The 18,024-nt window shown below is 41.9% G+C and overlaps 3 non-coding genes across 3 annotated transcripts; all 3 read right to left on the minus strand.

Moving 5' to 3' along the window:
• Positions 1 to 9,870: 9,870 nt before the first annotated feature.
• Positions 9,871 to 9,952, minus strand: trnal-aag (transfer RNA leucine (anticodon AAG)). Its single transcript has one exon. It is a non-coding gene; the product is annotated as a tRNA-Leu (tRNA).
• Positions 9,953 to 11,112: 1,160 nt separating this feature from the next.
• Positions 11,113 to 11,194, minus strand: trnal-aag (transfer RNA leucine (anticodon AAG)). The gene has a single exon. It is a non-coding gene; the product is annotated as a tRNA-Leu (tRNA).
• Positions 11,195 to 11,688: 494 nt separating this feature from the next.
• trnal-uag (transfer RNA leucine (anticodon UAG)) lies at positions 11,689 to 11,777 on the minus strand. Its single transcript is given in 2 exon segments — positions 11,689 to 11,732; positions 11,740 to 11,777. It is a non-coding gene; the product is annotated as a tRNA-Leu (tRNA).
• Between the last annotated feature and the right edge of the window lie 6,247 nt (positions 11,778 to 18,024).

The raw sequence follows: 18,024 nt of genomic DNA on the forward strand, positions 1-18,024 counted from the left end.
ATGTGACGTTGTGCGTCATTGAAGGATGTCGGGCAAAAGATCTAGGTCCAATGATGTTAAAAGCTAAGGAAAAACGGTGGGAAGCCACTGAGAACCCCTTTATTTTACAAACACCAGATAAAACACACCTAAAGATTCTATGTGTAACTAATATGATAGGTACCCCAAAACTGGTTGTGGAAACAGAACAACAACATGACTCAATCTCTAAAATGAAGGAATTAATGATAGAAATGGAAGAAAGGGTGCCCCTACAGTTATGGTCTAAGCATGACACAGATGTAGGACTAGTCAAGTCAGCGAACCATGTGAGAATTGCTATTAAACCAGGAGTCCAGCTGCCTAGGAAACAGCAATACCCACTGAAACGCGAAGCAATAGAAGGCATAAGAAAAACAATTGAAGGGTTAATAGAGGCAGGAGTACTAATTGAGACCGCTAGCTATTGCAACACTCCAATTTTACCAGTAGAAAAAGCCAATAAATCTAAGTGGAGACTAGTGCATGACCTAAGGGCAGTGAATGAAGTAGTGGAAGACTGGCCAGCTGAGGTGCCAAACCCACATACGCTTTTGACAAATGTTCCACCTGCTGCTAACTATTTCACTGTGATTGATCTGTGCTCTGCATTTTTCAGCATTCCTCTAGCAGAAGAAAGCAGAAACCTTTTTTCCTTCACTTACCAAGGTAAACAATACACATACACGAGAATGCCCCAAGGATTTAAACACTCACCTCATGTGTTTAACCAAGTTTTAAAACTTGATCTAGAAGACTTAAGACTGGATAGTACATTAATACAGTATGTGGATGATTTGTTGATCTGTTCAACAACGCTGGAACAGTGCCATCAGGACTCCATTAAAGTATTAACCAAATTAGCAGAAGGTGGCCATAAAGCCACAAAAGAGAAATTGCAATACTGCTTGCCTCAAGTAGAGTATCTGGGTCGATTAATTGCACATCAAACAAAGGCAATATCACCCAGCCAATTGGAAGGAATTAGTAAAGCACCCCAACCGCAAACTGTGGGTCAAATGATGACATTTTTGGGAATGACTGGTTTTAGTGCTGATTGGATAGAAGATTATGCGATCAAAACAGCTCCATTGCGGACCATTATGAGACAGGCTGGTCACCAAAATCTTAGAGCACCATTGAAACGGGATCCTGATGCACTGATAGCATTCAGCTCACTCAAAAAAGAATTACAAACAGCCCCATTATTAACGATTCCAAATTATGACAGAACTTTCCATTTGTATGTAGCAGACAGAAAAGAGGGCTTTGCTTCTGCTGTCCTGATGTAGGAGACATGCAGTGGGCGGAAGAAGCAACCCATTGCCCACTATAGCACCAAATTGGACAGTGTAGCCCAAGGCTACCCACCATGTTATCAACAAGGTCTAGCTGCAGTATACTTTGCTTTTGAGAAAGCCTCTGCTGTTACTATGGGCTATCCAGTCATCATCTATACCCATCATAAGATTGCTGAGTTATTGGAACAGGGACGTTTTGTTTTGACACAGGCCATATATTTGCCGTACTCCACATTGTTGACTTATCCTGATATAACCATCAAAAGATGTACCACAACAAACCCAGCTAACTTTGTCCCAGTAGAGGGGGAAGGAACACCTCATGAATGTGTTGCTGCCTCTCTAGCATTCACTCGTCTGAGACCAGATTTGGAATCAACACCAATTGTTGATGCAGACGTGGACTACTTTGTAGATGGCTCATGCTTTAGAGATCACTCGGGTAATCATGCTGGTTTTGCTGTTGTACAAAGAGATGGGGACAATTTTACTCCTGTCCTGACACAACGTTGTGAACAGCCTTGTTAAGCACAGTTGGCCGAACTAAAAGCCCTTACGGCAGCATGTCTGCTGGCCAAAAATAAAGCAGCCAACATTTATACGGATTCTGCATACGCCCATGGGGTATGCCATCTTTTCGGTGCAGTATGGAAACAAAGAGGATTCAAAAAGAGTGATGGAACCCCAATCCAACATGGGGACCAAATTACTGCATTGATTAATGCTATGATGTTTCCAGCCAAATTGGCCATCGTCAAATGCCAGGCTCACAAGAAAGGAAATGATTTTGTTATCAAAGGCAATAACGCCGCAGATAGCCAAGCAAAATTGGCTTCTGGGTGTCAATCTGCTGTAATGGCACCATCCGTTTTGATCCAGCCCCTCCCTAATACAGAAAGTATTGCCCAAATGCAGTCCAGAGCTACACCACCTGAAATACACTTATGGCAACAAAGGGGGGCGACTAGAGATGCTAATAATATCTGGAGGTCTCATGAAGGTTTTATGATAGCCCCCACCCCATTGCTTAATATTCTTATACCTGACGCCCACAGTTTTGACCACTGTGGAAGGGGGGAGATTATGAGAAAGATAAAAAGACAAGGATTATGGTCCCCATACTTACAAACAAGGGTAGATGAATTTCTGAGTGAATGTGAAATTTGCGCACAGAACAATGTAAGAAAAGGAACAACAACTCCAATAGGCTCTATTCCTGTTCCAGAAGCACCCTTTAAGCATCTAGTAATGGATTACGTGGACATGATAAAAGCAGTAATAGGAAAAAGGTACATGTTGGTCATTATAGACAGATTCAGTAGATGGGTGGAAGCAGAACCATCAGCAGAGCAAGGAGCACAGACAGTGATAAAATTTCTGACGAGAGAGGTCATACCAAGATTTGGTATCCCATCCCAGATCAGTTCAGACAATGGGTCTGCTTTTATTCAAAGAACGGTAAAGGCAGTAATACAACAGTTGAGGATCAAGCAGAGACTGGGGTGTGTCTACCATCCTGAGTCACAGGGACTCGTGGAACGGGTCAATGGGACTATTAAGGCCAAAATCAACAAAATTTTTGCGGACACTAAGCTTAATTGGGTAGATGCGTTGCCACTCGCACTGATGAGCTATCGAATGCAAACCAACAGGATCACTAATCTGACCCCCCATGAAATGTTGACTGGGAGACCAATGCCTGTGCCTCATTTGAGAGGACCTTATGACGGGCCACCGTTAGAACAGTTACAATTGGAATTAAGGACATATATGAGACAATTGACTGCTATACATGAAGCTATTCATTCACAGGAACAAAACAGGGGACCCAGAGAAGAGGAAGAAGTTCCCTGTCTGGTGGTACCTGGAGACCAGGTATACCTAAGAGTCTTTAGGAGAAGGTGGAATGAGCCACGAAGAGAAGGACCTTATACTGTAGTAAGAGCAACCCCCACAGCAGTACAGTTAGAGGGCAGCACAACCTGGTATCATTTGAATCATTGCACCCGAGTCCCAAGGCTGAGACCTAGAAGGCAAGAGGAGGAAATAGATAGTCAGGAAGGGAGTCAAGAGGAGATAGCTCAAGATGCCCCAGAAGAGCAGGGAACTGAAAGTGAAGATATTAACATTGATGAACCTCATTCTAGGGAGACTGAACACGCTGAGCCAAGGGATGAAATGCCGGAGCGGAATGATGCACAGCCTTCAGAGGACCTGGAGCTTGAAGGTGAGAGAGCTCCTAGTATTGGTCTTTCTGGTGATACACCTCATGCAGCAGCTTCCCCAGACACAATGCCTCCAGGCGAACAATCCCCTGGAGAAGGACCCTCTGCTGATGAACCATACAACTTTGTCACACTCAACCTCCAAGACATCGGCATCCCAGGAATCGACCTCCCAGAAAATGACTTCCCAGACATTGACCTCCCAGAAATTAAACCCCCAGACACTGAATTACCAGACCTCTCAAGCTTTGAGTGGGATAAGCCACCCTGACTCAACCAACACAAGGTAACAAAGCACGCAGACATAATGTAAAAAGATCCCTGCAGAAAGCTATGACTATTCATGAAGATTATACCCAAACTGAAGTTGATTTGGAAGTAGAACTACAAAAAGAAAAACTGTTGGATGATGCCTATCATAATGAATGGTATAAATGGGCAGTGTATACTGTAAGACAGGTAAAACAAGGCACATGTGTATTATGCTCACCCTCACCTTTGAAGAAGTTAAGAATAGTACCAAACCAATATGACTACATGCAGTGTGCCAGATTTAATTCACAATATTGTAACAGAACTGGACATGTAATTCCATACTGTCCAGCTGAGTGCCTGGCCATGTTAGGGAACCACTATTATCATAGATTTTATAACCAGGAGGGTTGGGGAAGTGCATGCAAGGAGCTTGACGTAAGAATAGATAAAGCCAATTAGGAGACCCCACAAAATTACATTCTGGATAAAACATTGGAGTATGAATGTTTTAACAAAACTATGGGCTATCGAAATGTAGGAACCTTTCAAGGTAAATGTGCTATAATTTGGCACCTGGATTATGAGATGTACAACGAGACGAACGTATATAAATCCTCTAGCTCAATATATGCCACAGCAACAATAAATAAAAACATGTCTGTAACAGGTGCTCATGAAAACTGCGAGAATGCTACCTTATCCTTTCCCCTGATTGGACCACTTGAAAATCAAACTGAAGCAGTAGCTGATTTCTTTTGGCTATGTGGGGGTAAACGACTAAGAGCCACCCTAGTTGATTGGAAAGGACTCTGTGCCAGGGTGAGGCTAGCTCAAGGAATAGGAATTGTAAACTGGGATCTCAATGAGGAAGAAACTATAGAAAAGTTGAGTAGACATAAGCACAGAGCTAAGAGAGCTTATACCCCAGATCCCAATGTTAAAATTGATGCAATTGGACAGCCTAGAGGAATACCACATGAATTTAAGGCTAGGGATGAAATAAAGTCAGGGTTTGAATCATTTCTTCTATGGGTACCTGTTAATAAGAATACTGAATGTATAAATGACATATACTACAATCAGCAAAGATTTATTAATTATACGGATGATGCACTTGAGGCGCTAGGCCAACAATTAAAAGCCACCAGCAAAATGACATGGCAAAATAGGCAAGCCCTGAATTGGTTATTGGCAGATAAAGGAGGAGTATGTGTAATGTTTGGGACTGACTGCTGCACATTTATTCCTAATAACACAGCCCCCGATGGAACTTTCACTAGGGCTATGAAGAAACTGAAGGCGCTAAGACAAGAGGCTGCTGAAAATGCGGGAAGGGACAGAAATATTGGATACTGGTTTGATTCTTTGTTTGGAGCCTGGGCAGAGTGGCTGATTAAGGTGGAGATAATAATAGTTGTGGTTGTTGTTGTTGCTCTTCTGCTGTTCTGTTGCGTTATACCTTTTCTCAGATCCATGTTGGCCACTGCAGCTGCTCAGTCAATGACCCGAGCCAAGCAGATGATCAATGTGTCAGAGACAGGGTTGACATTGGATGCAACTCAGGACTCTATCCTATTGGACCAGCCCTGGATGAGTTAGATGAGTTCTAATGAAAAAAGGTAAAAGGACTGGGGGTACCTGTTAATTTTGTTATAAGGTTTTTGACTTTGTTTTTTGACAAGAGAGGGAGTTAGAAAACTCTGTCTTTCTTTTTGGGGGTAAAAATAGGAAGCTTGTTAGAACATGCATGGGTAGAGTAGGGAGTTAGTAAGATGGGCAGTTATGCATTTATTTTAAGGGCCCCCGTCCTGTATATCCTATACTTATAATCATGTTAAGATATGTTTTTATATAATCACACTGCTGTCACAAATTTTAATGCAAGACTGAAGGGAAATAGAAGGTTAGAAACAGAACATTACCCGTTGTATGAGGTGATGTAATTGTATGCAAAAGAAATGAGAGTGTTTTTGTTATTTTTAGATCACTTTATCCACCTTTTTACATATATGGGCATATTACAGTAACAAAACGTAGAAGCCTTGACATTGTGTGCATTTAGACTACTGGAACTGTTGTATATAAGATGTAAAAGAGAAATTATTTGCAAGCGCGGTCATCTACTGTTGTTTCAACAAAGGGCAGACTCAACTGGTGGTTTAAAAACCCGCTGTCTGCTCCAACACCAGATAGCGCCCTAGGCACTGCCAGGGCACCTCTGGCAACGGTGTAGCAACCCAGATAGCGCCACGGGCCACCAGGAAGCGGCTGCATGGTTCCTCTGGCATCGTGGGACAATTGTAACTTCGAGACTATACACTGTATGATGAATACACTGAATGTTTGAAGCTGCTTTGTCCATATAGAGAATGATGGTTTGACAGGAAGGCGAGATCTTTTACTCCACTCCAGACAAATGGGGGTAGAGATGTTTGGTCTCACTCTTCCTCCCGGGTGTACCTCTGTGATAACAGGTCTATTGGTAGAATGACTGGATGGTCTAAATTGATCATATTGGTAGGATATGAAAGAGACCTGCTCATGGAGATACATCCTGGGAAAATTGAAGGTGGGACTGGAGTTAGTCCCAAAGCGGGGATGTGTTGGAGAATTCTGTTACCCCTCCTCTATCTGATGCTCAAGTCTGAATGCTGTAATGCTGAGCAACAGTAGGCCATAGGTAGGGTGACCAGACGTCCCGTTTTTCCCGGGACAGTCCCGTATTTCAACTCTAATTTTAGTGTCCCGACTTATTATGAAAAAATCATGTTTTGTCCCGTATTTCATCGTTAATATATATTTTAGGTTTTTTATTTTATTTTATTTTTTCCTGAGTGATAGCGCGAGTACTCTTCGAAATAGCCTAATAATAAAACTAACAAATCACCTCATATATTTTCCTCATAGAGAAAACATTTTTCCATCCAATAAGAGAAGGCAGAAGGACAATTCCATCCAATCACAATTCACTCAATCAACTTGCATTTAGTGAAGGCGGAATCCGACGTCACAGTTAAGTGTATACGAGACGAGAGCAAACGGATAAGCTTGACTCAGGTGCAAAGATGTCAAAGAAGCGTACATGTACATTTAATGAGGATCTTCAAAAAGAGTTTAAATTTCTCAAAAGAGAGTCACTATCAGAGGCAAGTAAATTAAGATGCGACATTTGCGGGGCTCGCTTTTCCATTGCTCACGGAGGCCGAGCCGACATTACGCAGCATATGCACACAAAAAAGCACATGGACGCTGCTAAAAGTAAGTGTGCTACTCCAAGTGTCAGCAAATTTTTTGTGAAGCAAAGTTGCGAATCTGATAAAGTGCATGCAAGTGAAGGACTTTTTGCATACCATTCTGTTATTCATGGCCATAGTTTTCGGTCAGCTGACTGCACTGCAAAATTGATCAAGAAATTGTATGATCCGAAATTTTCTTCTGCTCGCACTAAATCTGAGGCTATAATATGCAACGTTCTTGGTCCTTTGTCAGAGGAAGAAGTTCAGCATGATTTGGACAAGTGCTCCTGTGTCACATTAACTGTGGATGCATCCAACCACAAAGACATTAAATTGTTTCCTGTGCTTGTGCGATACTTCAAGCCACTAGAGGGTGTAAAGGTCAAGATAATTGAATTTTCATCTCTGCCAGGTGAGACATCTGATTTGCAAACTGCCTACATTTCCCATGTCATTGAAAAACATGGCCTTGATCAGAAAATAGTTGCACTTTGTGCTGATAACACTAACACAAACTTTGGTGGTGTTAAAAGAGCTGGTAAAGGCAATATCTGGAGAAAGCTGCAAATGCAGCTAGGAAGGGATATTCTGGGCATTGGCTGTAATGCACACATCATCCACAATACCCTGCAAACAGCAGTGGATTGCTTACCAATTGATTTGGAGTGTTTTGCTGTGAAGGTATACAAATACTTTCATATCTATACAGTGCGCGTAAGGGAGCTCAAGGAGTTTTGTGACTTTGTACAGCTGGACTATCAAAAATTACTGCAGCATGGTAGCACACGTTTCCTCTCTCTTGGTCCAGCTCTTGAATGAATTCTGCACCTTTTTGATGGTCTACGTGCATACTTTCTTTCTCAAGAAAAGTGGCCAAAGTTTCTAAAAGACACATTCAGCAGCCCTTGCACAAAACTTTGGCATGGATTTGCACTTAAGCAAACTGCAGCTTTCCATCGTGCACTGGCGACAGTAGAGCAAGAAAATATATCTGCCACAGAAGTGGCTTTGCACATTTATGATCTGAGACATGTCTTGCAGGCCAGGCTGGAGGAATCATTCATTCCCTCTGACATCAAAACAGTTAGACACCCTTGTTGAAGCTGGTGACATAAAAGCTGGTGATTTTTATTGTGCAGTGAGAAGCTTTTACTCAGCATCAGTGGATTACCTTGACAATTGGAGCTGCTCACTGGAGAATACAAGAGAACTAGAGTGGGTCCTACTGAGAAGTGTTCCAGAATGGAGAGACATTCAGAGCAGCCTCAGCAAGTTCTACTCAAGAATACCTGCTCTCACATCAGTTGACGAAACCATGCTCTTTGATGAGTGGGCCTGTGCTAAAAACATTGTCACTTGTCACATCACTGAGTGGAACAAAAACAAGGTGGCTGTGTCTGATAGATGGACAGACGTGTTTAGTGAGATGGGGAGCAAGTCACTCAACTTTGGAGTCTTATCTTTGGCTGTGGAGTTTGTTTTATGCCTGCCTGGTACATATGCACCTGTGGATAGCGTGTTCTCGTTAATGAATGCATCATGGACGGATGAAAAATCTCGACTGAGTGTAACAACAATGAAGGCAATGCTTTTCGTACGAATTAATTTCGGACTGGACTGCTCCGCATTTTATGATAAACTCTTAAAAGACAAGCGCACGCTGGCAAAAATTGGTTCCAGTGAAAAATACAAAACAGCAACAGTGAATGATGCTGTTGAACCATCTTGTTCCCACTGATCTGCAATTTTATGTAAGTCTACATTTATTTTTTTACATAACTAACAATATTATTAAGTGTAAATACTTGTATGTGTGCAGTAGGTGTTGTGGGTCTATGGGTTCTGTGTCTGTCCCGTATTCCACTCTGAGAAATCTGGTCACCCTAGCCATAGGGCAATGTAGAGTTGGAAAAGTACCTTTAATGCATAGATGACGTTGGTGCAAGGTACAGGAAAGTACTAAAAACATATATGATGTAATATTTTAAAAAAAACTATACATGTGATACTCCGCCACCAATAGAAATAAGGCCTCGGAGCATGTGATCTTAATGGTGGCGTGATACCAAGGAGGAGCAATGTGTAAGAGATAACGGTACAAACACTAATTGGACACTGGCGATAAGAAAGATGTATAAAATCTATGTTTCAACCACTGTAAGATCAGATGATTCAGCTGACCATCTCACTTTGTTGAATTGCTCAATAAAGTTCTTCTTCTGAGACCTGGAACTTCGACTCTGAAAACTTTTTGAAGACTAACTCCTACTAGACTCTGAAAAACTACTGATCAGGACCAGAGACCAGCAATTAGCCACGACAGTAGCTGTCAGTTCACCAAAAACTCTCAGTCCTGCCGATCGACTGTCCTGCACAGAGCAGGATTGGGCACCCCTGTGTGCTATACATTATTATTATATTTAAATTCATTTTGGAAGTGTCATTATAATAATTGCAAGTTATTGTTGTCTCTGATTCAAGAGGATGCATATTTTCAGCTGCTTTTGCACCTTTTCAGAGCACACTTTAGGTGTCTGGCCCTCATTAAAACCTCTGCTGGCAGCAGTGGGATTTGAACCCACGCCCCCGAAGAGACTGGAGCCTAAATCCAGCGCCTTAGACGCCTCGGCCAAGCTTGTTTGGCCACTCTAGTGGGCCATTCTCTGGCCATTAAATTTCAGAAATAGAGAAATTGTTGGGTGTGGACCTTCATCGTCAGGCTCTGAAGCCCGCCGAGTTCGGCCAAGGAAAGCAAAATCTTGAGTTTTGAAGAGACTGGGAGCAAGCAGTGTCACTTCTCCAGTCTTTTCACAATTGCCTTCTAAAATGAACACTTGGCAGCGGTGGGATTTGAACTCACGTCCCCGAAGAGACTGGAGCCTTAATCCAGCGCCTTAGACCGCTCGGCCACGGTACCTTGTGAGAATGCCTTCTGTGGGCCATTTTCGCCAATTTTTTCTTTTAGTGTCTCATTTCTCCATAGTTAAATCAGTTGAAATTCTTCATGCTTTGAAGGAGCTCCTCGACAGGTGGAAAGGCCTACTAAGTAGAGGGGGGATGCAGTTACACTCTTGGAGCCCCCCCTCCCTGCAGATTGCAATTCCATCTCTAATCAAACACAACTGAATTACCTAATCAAAGCATTTGGGCCATACTCCAAAATGGCAGCCAGATGTGTCGCAGTTAAACTCAAAATCAAGAGGTAGCTGTCAGTTCACCAAAAACTCTCAGTCCTGCCGATCGACTGTCCTGTTATACATTATTATTATATTTAAATTCATTTTGGAAGTGTCATTATAATAATTGCAAGTTATTGTTGTCTCTGATTCAAGAGGGTGCATATTTTCAGCTGCTTTTGCACCTTTTCAGAGCACACTTTAGGTGTCTGGCCCTCATTAAAACCTCTGCTGGCAGCAGTGGGATTCGGACCCACGCCCCCGAAGAGACTGGAGCCTGGAGCCTAAATCCAGCGCCTTAGACCCCTCGGCAACGCTACCCCGGCTTGGCTACTCCAAAATGGCAGCCAGATGTGTCGCAGTTAAACTCAAAATCAAGAGGTAGCTGTCAGTTCACCAACAACTCTCAGTCCTGCTGACCCACTGTCCTGCACAGAGCAGGATTGGACACCCCTGTGTGCTATACATTATTATTATATTTAAATTCATTTTGGAAGTGTCATTATAATAATTGCAAGTTATTGTTGTCTCTGATTGAAGAGGATGCATATTTTCAGCTGCTTTTGCACCTTTTCAGAGCACACTTTAGGTGTCTGGCCCTCATTAAAACCTCTGCTGGCAGCAGTGGGAATTGAACCCACGCCCCCGAAAAGACTGGAGCCTAAATCCAGCGCCTTAGACCCCGCGGTCACACTACCCCGGCTTGGCCACTCTAGTGGGCCATTTTCTGGCCATTAAATTTCAGAAATAGAGAAATTGTTGGGTGTGGACCTTCATCGTCAGGCTCTGAAGCCCGCCGAGTTCGGCCAAGGAAAGCAAAAACGGCTGAGTTTTGAAGAGACTGGGAGCAAGCAGTGTCACTTCTCCAGTCTTTTCACAGGTGCCTTCTAAAATGCAGACTTGGCAGCGGTGGGATTTGAACCCACGCCCCCGAAGAGACTGGAGCCTTAATCCAGCGCCTTAGACCGCTCGGCCACGCTACCTTCTAAGAATGCTTTCCGTGGGCCATTTTCGCCAATTTTTTCTTTTAGTGTCTCACTTCTCCATAGTTAAATCAGTTGAAATTCTTCATGCCTTGAAGGAGCTCCTCGACAGGTGGAAATGCCTACTAAGTAGAGGGGGGACGCAGTTACACTCTTGGAGGCCCCCCTCCCTGCAGATTGCAATTCCATCTCTAATCAAACACAACTGAATTACCTAATCAAAGCATTTGGGCCATACTCCAAAATGGCAGCCAGATGTGTCACAGTTAAACTCAAAATCAAGAGGTAGCAGTCAGTTCACCAAAAACTCTCAGTCCTGCCGATCGACTGTCCTGCTATACATTATTATTATATTATTAAAATTCATTTTGGAAGTGTCATTATAATAATTGCAAGTTATTGTTGTCTCTGATTCAAGAGGGTGCATATTTTCAGCTGCTTTTGCACCTTTTCAGAGCACACTTTAGGTGTCTGGCCCTCATTAAAACCTCTGCTGGCAGCGGTGGGATTCGAACCCACGCCCCCGAAGAGACTGGAGCCTGGGGCCTAAATCCAGCGCCTTAGACCCCTCGGCAACGCTACCCCGGCTTGGCTACTCCAAAATGGCAGCCAGATATGTCTCAGTTAAACTCAAAATCAAGAGGTAGTGTTGGAGAATTCTGTTACCCCTCCTCTATCTGATGCTCAAGTCTGAATGCTGTAATGCTGAGCAAAAGTAGGCCATAGGGCAATGTAGAGTTGGAAAAGTACCTAAAAACCCATGTAATGCATAGATGACGTTGGTGCAAGGTACAGGAAAGTACTAAAAAACATATATGATGTAATTTTTTAAAAAACTATACATGTGATACTCCGCCACCAATAGAAATAAGGCCTCGGAGCATGTGATCTTAATGGTGGCGTGATACCAAGGAGGAGCAATGTGTAAGAGATAACGGTACAAACACTAATTGGACACTGGCGATAAGAAAGATGTATAAAATCTATGTTTCAACCACTGTAAGATCAGATGATTCAGCTGACCATCTCACTTTGTTGAATTGCTCAATAAAGTTCTTCTTCTGAGACCTGGAACTTCGACTCTGAAAACTTTTTGAAGACTAACTCCTACTAGACTCTGAAAAACTACTGATCAGGACCAGAGACCAGCAATTAGCCACGACATAATTGGCGAGCCAGCCAGGAGCAGGCTTGGGGTCAGGAGATCATCGTGGTGTTGACGCTGACGGTGGCATTCACAAAACAAAGGCCGGCCAAAAATCAGGTAAGCAGTTTTTGCTTATATTTTGTTTTGTGAATTGCCTCTGAAAAGCTGACACGCTTGATGATTGCTCTGCAATTATAAAACCCCACTGCAAAAGAACCTAAAAAACAACTGAGAGATAAAAGATAAGAAGGGAGTCTGATTTCCAGGTCCAAAGAAGCTGCTGTATGTGTGTTTGTCTCAAAAAGCAAGAAGTGCATAGCGTGGAGATTGCGCTTGTAGTGGAAATTTTAATAGTCATTGATCCCAAACAGGTATCATAAGAGAAAGAACCTATTCAATGTATAAAAGTATATGTGTGTACGTGCTTGTGCGTGACTTTCCAGGAACATATGGGACAGGACCTCTGACCTTAGGGACGGTCAGTTTTGGCCAGTTTATTTCAGTACCAGTTTGTGTCTTTAAGTAGAAACTGAACAGCAGTAAGGACCTTATCTGAGTGGGTGAAAGGTACAGCGGGTGAGGAGGAACCTTGAAAACAGTATAAAGGCTGTCTCATATCTTCCTGTTGTGTGTCACTCTCTTGCACAGCGTAACTTCTGTGTACTAGACTGAACCTATTCTTGCAAGAATAAATACTTTTCTTTTTATTAATTTGACTCTGAGTGTCTCTTACGCAGTGATGATGTTTAACAGAATTTTTGCCACAACAATTTTGGTGTCAGAAGTGGGATTCCTTGGAAGTGCCTTCTGGACCTGAGAGCGGACGGTGTTTGGCCACCTGGACTGAGCAGTTCCAGCTCTACCTCGTAAGCTTGAGAGAGAGGGGCCGACCGCTATCGGGTCCGGGAGGGGCTCCACTGGAATCAAAAGAAAGCGAACCCGTGTCAACCAACATATCTCTGGTAAGAGACGTCTAAAATATTTTCTTTTGGGGAAAAGTTTTTTGTTTCGGGTATGAAATGTGAGTGAACCATATTGGCTGAGGGCTGTTTCTGTGGTACGTAATCTGAGATTAATTGAGATCTATATATAGATCAAGAGGTTTCAAACAGATACGAGAGGAAATTATCTGAGATTAATTGAGGTCTGTAACAGATCAAGAGATTTCAAACAGATAGGTAACCTGAAAATGAGTTGTTCCGCCACGGAGCAAATAGTTTTTAGGTACTGAGGCTAATTAGGGGGAACCAGAACAGTTTTTGGTAAACCTTAATTAGGAGGGCACTAATAGTGCAACCCGACCGATTTGGGTTAAAAGAAAAAATCGGGTCTGTTGGGGACGCCTAACAGATCAGGAAAACGCGCGTTGAAGAGAAATCCACAGAGAATAGAGAAGCAGCCAATATGGGGAAGCAGGCGCGGGTTTATGGGCGGGCCTGGGTGGGCACGTGCCCACCCAGATTGACAGGTGGCCCATCCAATCAGATTAATAAAAACGAAATTTAAATTTTTAATTTTAATAATAATAATGAATTAAGTTTGGCCATATACGGCCCGCCGAACACTTTATATATGACAAGCCTGAGCGCGTCCATCTCTGGCTCAGCGCCAGACTAGGCGCGAACGCACAGTTTGAATCTGGCAGTTATGTCATGTCACTGTACATATTTTGTCCAGACTTTGACACCCTTGCAAGGAAAGGGGACGAGGCTGATTGTTCACATGAACACCGTGTCTTGGAAAGACAAAGACGGGCCCGTTGACATATCGCGTTTTTTGCGCGCTCAAGTTTGTTATTTCAGATGTTCGCGCTCATAATGGAAGCGATGCGGTCGTGAAAGACGTGGTCAGGCATCTGATTGACTCGTCAAACGCATGCGTTTCGACTGCCAAGGGACTCGCGATTTGTCATAAAAGCGCGCGTTCTTAACGTGCGCTTTGTGGTCACGGAAAAAGCGCGTCAGAAACGCGCGTTTTTTGCATCAAAACGTGCGTCCTCGACGTGTGATCTGCTATTTAAATGATATTGTTTCTGTCTGCAGGTGTTTTATGCCTCTGAAGTGTTTTTGTAACAAGAAAAGAAAAACAACTCTCGGTTTCAAGTTCACTGTTTTTTATTTCAGCACCTCGGACAGTCCCTTAATCCCTTCGTTCGAGACACATATCGCAAATTTTCCAGTTGTAATTCCGGTAACACTTTACAATAAAGTTTCAAACATTATTTTTTTTTTAATGCAAAAACCACAAATTTCTGGCGCGCGTTTTCCGTGACCACAAAGTGCACGTTAAGAATGCGCGCTTTTATGGCAAATCGCGCGTCCCGCATGCTTTATGAATACTTTAGCTTGCCATCAGTGTTGCCAGATGTACGATAATTATCGTATTTGTACGATAATTTTGACCTCTGTACGATGTACGATCAATAATGAAAAAAATCCCATAATGTACGTTCATTTCAGAGTTTTCAGTCGTTCGTCCAAACACACATCCTACCGCTTCTCTCTCTGTCCCAGAATCATTTTGCAGGCTCACCTGCCTGCACGCAAGCACGTATACACACACACACACACACACACAGGCACCACAGGTGTCGCCCGGCCCGCACGTCAACACTACTCCATCTAATCCATCCTACATGTTGGGATAAATAGCTGTATTCTGCACGTTTACGTCGTGTACGATAAAGTTCTTCCAAATACGATCATTTTGAACTTCTGGTACGATAATTGGACATTTCCAATCTGGCAACACTGCTTGCTATACGCATGTGGTGCAGGCTGCAGCGCGCTCGTTTTTCCAGGCGCGCCTATGCCGCGGCGAGATGAAAAACATCTCAACTTTTCAGAGAGTGCCGCAAGGTCATTTGACTAAAACCAACCGGTCAGCTTCGGTCTTTCCGTATTAACAACTTCGAAAGCTCGGCCGAACAGCTGATCATAGCTGTACAGTGCGGTTTTTATTTCTCATCTCCATAAATATAGCCTACTAAACCCTAGATTCAGGCCCACCTCGACTTAATCCAGGCCCACCCATCTGTCACGTCCTGCATCCGCCACTGTGGGGAAGTCTCAAGGTAAGCATGCAAAATTTGATACACCGGTTTTTCAATCAAATGAGAAAATTATGGGGGAAAATTTATGTTTTAGATATTGAAAAAACTGAGAAAATACCATGATTTCCCCAGGGAGGGAACACTGAGCACAACTAGACTGAAAGTAGTACTAGAATCAGTTGAACAGGGCAGTGAGAAACAAAAAAGGTAGTTATGGCTGTGTTCAACATGTGTAAGCAATGTGGACAAACAATGGATTGTTGTCTTAAAGGGGCAGCTAAAAAGAACTGTCGAGAGAAATAGGGTTTTACTTCTTCATCCAGTAAATGGATGCATGACATTAGATGACATTACATTAGATTAGAACTTAAATTTACATGATAAGGATTGAAGTTGCAAGCAGCAATAAGGCTGTCTGTGTGAAATAGGGGATTGTTATCAAAACAAGGGAAAGATTGGAAATTCAAGTGTCACTATGACGGGTGAGAGACTTGATGGAAGAAGGAAGTGAAAAACAAAAAGGTTGGTGTGTGAGAGATGTGTGTGGGGATTGTTAGCAAAAAATCATGTACTGGTTAGATAATGAAGGAACTGGCATGTAGAGAAAAGAAAGAATTAGCATGTAGAACAGAGGATGCAGAAGGAACTGACATGTAGGGAAAGATTGAGAAGGAATATAGTAGAAAACTATATGTGATGAAAATAAAATATCTGACAGAATTTATGGAAGTCAAATTAACTGTATGAAAAATGAGTTTCAGAATAAAAATAAGGCATTGAGTATGATTAACGGGGATTAATGTGATATAAAGATAAGGAATGTTTCATTAAGCAAAATGGGAAAAATTCTATATTTTAATGGTAAAATAATGATTGAAATTAGCTTTAGTTTTAGTTTGATAACCATTGTGTTTTGAACCTAGGGTCCAGCTATGCTGGGGGTACAGCAACAGGGTTTGCTTATTCACCTCGGTTTCCGGATGTTAGATATGTACTTGTTCTGTAATTAGGGTTGTTGATGATAATACCAAATTAGTAAAATGTAAAGACAACTTTGACCAAAAATTCTGGAAATCAATAAGGTATAATGTTGGATATTTGTTGATATTAAGTAATTGAAGCAAAAGATATTGTCTGTTTTATAAATGAAATTATGGGTCGGGGATAATTTCCCTGGACAAATATGACTAAAGTTAAATGAAAACTTTGTGAAAACAACTTAGAATATTTTGAGCATTTCGATGCAGCTTATTAAAATTAATGTGCGGCCAATGATAATGATGAAGATTATGATTTGGCTATTGTGATTAAATCCGCCACTGGTGGACTGTAAAAGAATACAGAGAACTGCTTATCAGTGGCTCTGTTTACATTCCTGAATGGGACACACACTGCTTCAAGGGTGTGCAGTAAGTTGGAGCCGTTTGCAAGCTCACAGTGATCAAACTATAGTAAAGGACAGGTGTCTGATGCTGTAGTTGAGGCTGACACATGAACCCACTAGATGACAGAGAGTGTTTTAATTGTGGTCAGCAGGACCATCTAACATGTAACTGTAAATGCCCACCGAGAAGGTGTAATAAACAAAGTGTAATTAAGTGATATAAATTTCTGGTGTTAATGTGGGCTTGAAAGTAGATCAGTGTTTAATATGATGATATTAACATTTTCGTCTGAGAAGGAACAAGAGATAAAAACGAGGTCAAAGGATTGAACTCTTAAAGTGAATCCTTTTGAAGAAAAGATCTATAATAGTAATTTTTAAAAGTGAATTGATGAATACAGGTTGATGTAAAATTAATGACTCCAACAAATGTGAGTAGCAAAATATATCAAAGTAACTAACAGGATGATTGTGTTGTAATTAAACATTTAAAAAAGGATTTTAGAGTATATAGAGAGACTAATCTCACAGATGATTTACAATAACTGCAAAAGTATCACAAGCAGAGAGTGCTTGCCTCGTCAAAAAGTAAATCCTAATTGGAGATTGAGAAATGTGAAACGTTATTGAGAACTAGAATAATTATTTTTATGTAAGAACAAATAAGCAGAAGTAGTAGGCTACCGAATTAACAGTTGCTAAATGTAAAATGTGTTGAAAGGCATCTGATTAAACAAACAGCTTGAAAAGTTGACCATGAAAGAGCTAGAAGCTGATGCTTTGCTTTTAAAAGATAAGCTTGTGATTTGGCTGAAACAGTTCGCTTATCTGAATCTGGTGTGTGCTGTGGCTGAAAGTGCCAGGGCGACAGAGACTCAATCTGAGTGGAAATTTGTAATGTCTAGATTCCCTGATGTATTGGCAAAAGACAACTATAAAATTATGTTTATTTGAAAATGTTTGTAGTTTCTGGCAAAGATGCCTTAAGCTGGGCTAGAGTTAAAAGATGGCAGATAAAGTCTGATGTTAAAAGTTTTATGAAAATGCAGTGTACCAGTCCTGAATGCCTCAGAGTCTCTCTCTGATTCAATGTCAGCTAAAAGCTGTTATCTGAGCCTGTGTCATAAGTAAAGCACAGTATTTAAGTTGAAAATCATAGACATGGAGATGTTAAAAGAAATCATTACCATTCAGAGGGCAATTTGTATTTAAATGTTAAAAATGTTAAAAGTAAAACTGAATGACTT

The sequence above is a fragment of the Siphateles boraxobius genome, unplaced genomic scaffold (assembly GCF_051911475.1).
Source record: "Siphateles boraxobius isolate OS27281-9 unplaced genomic scaffold, OSU_SipBor_1 12, whole genome shotgun sequence".
In the NCBI taxonomy this organism is placed as follows: Eukaryota; Metazoa; Chordata; class Actinopteri; order Cypriniformes; family Leuciscidae; genus Siphateles; species Siphateles boraxobius.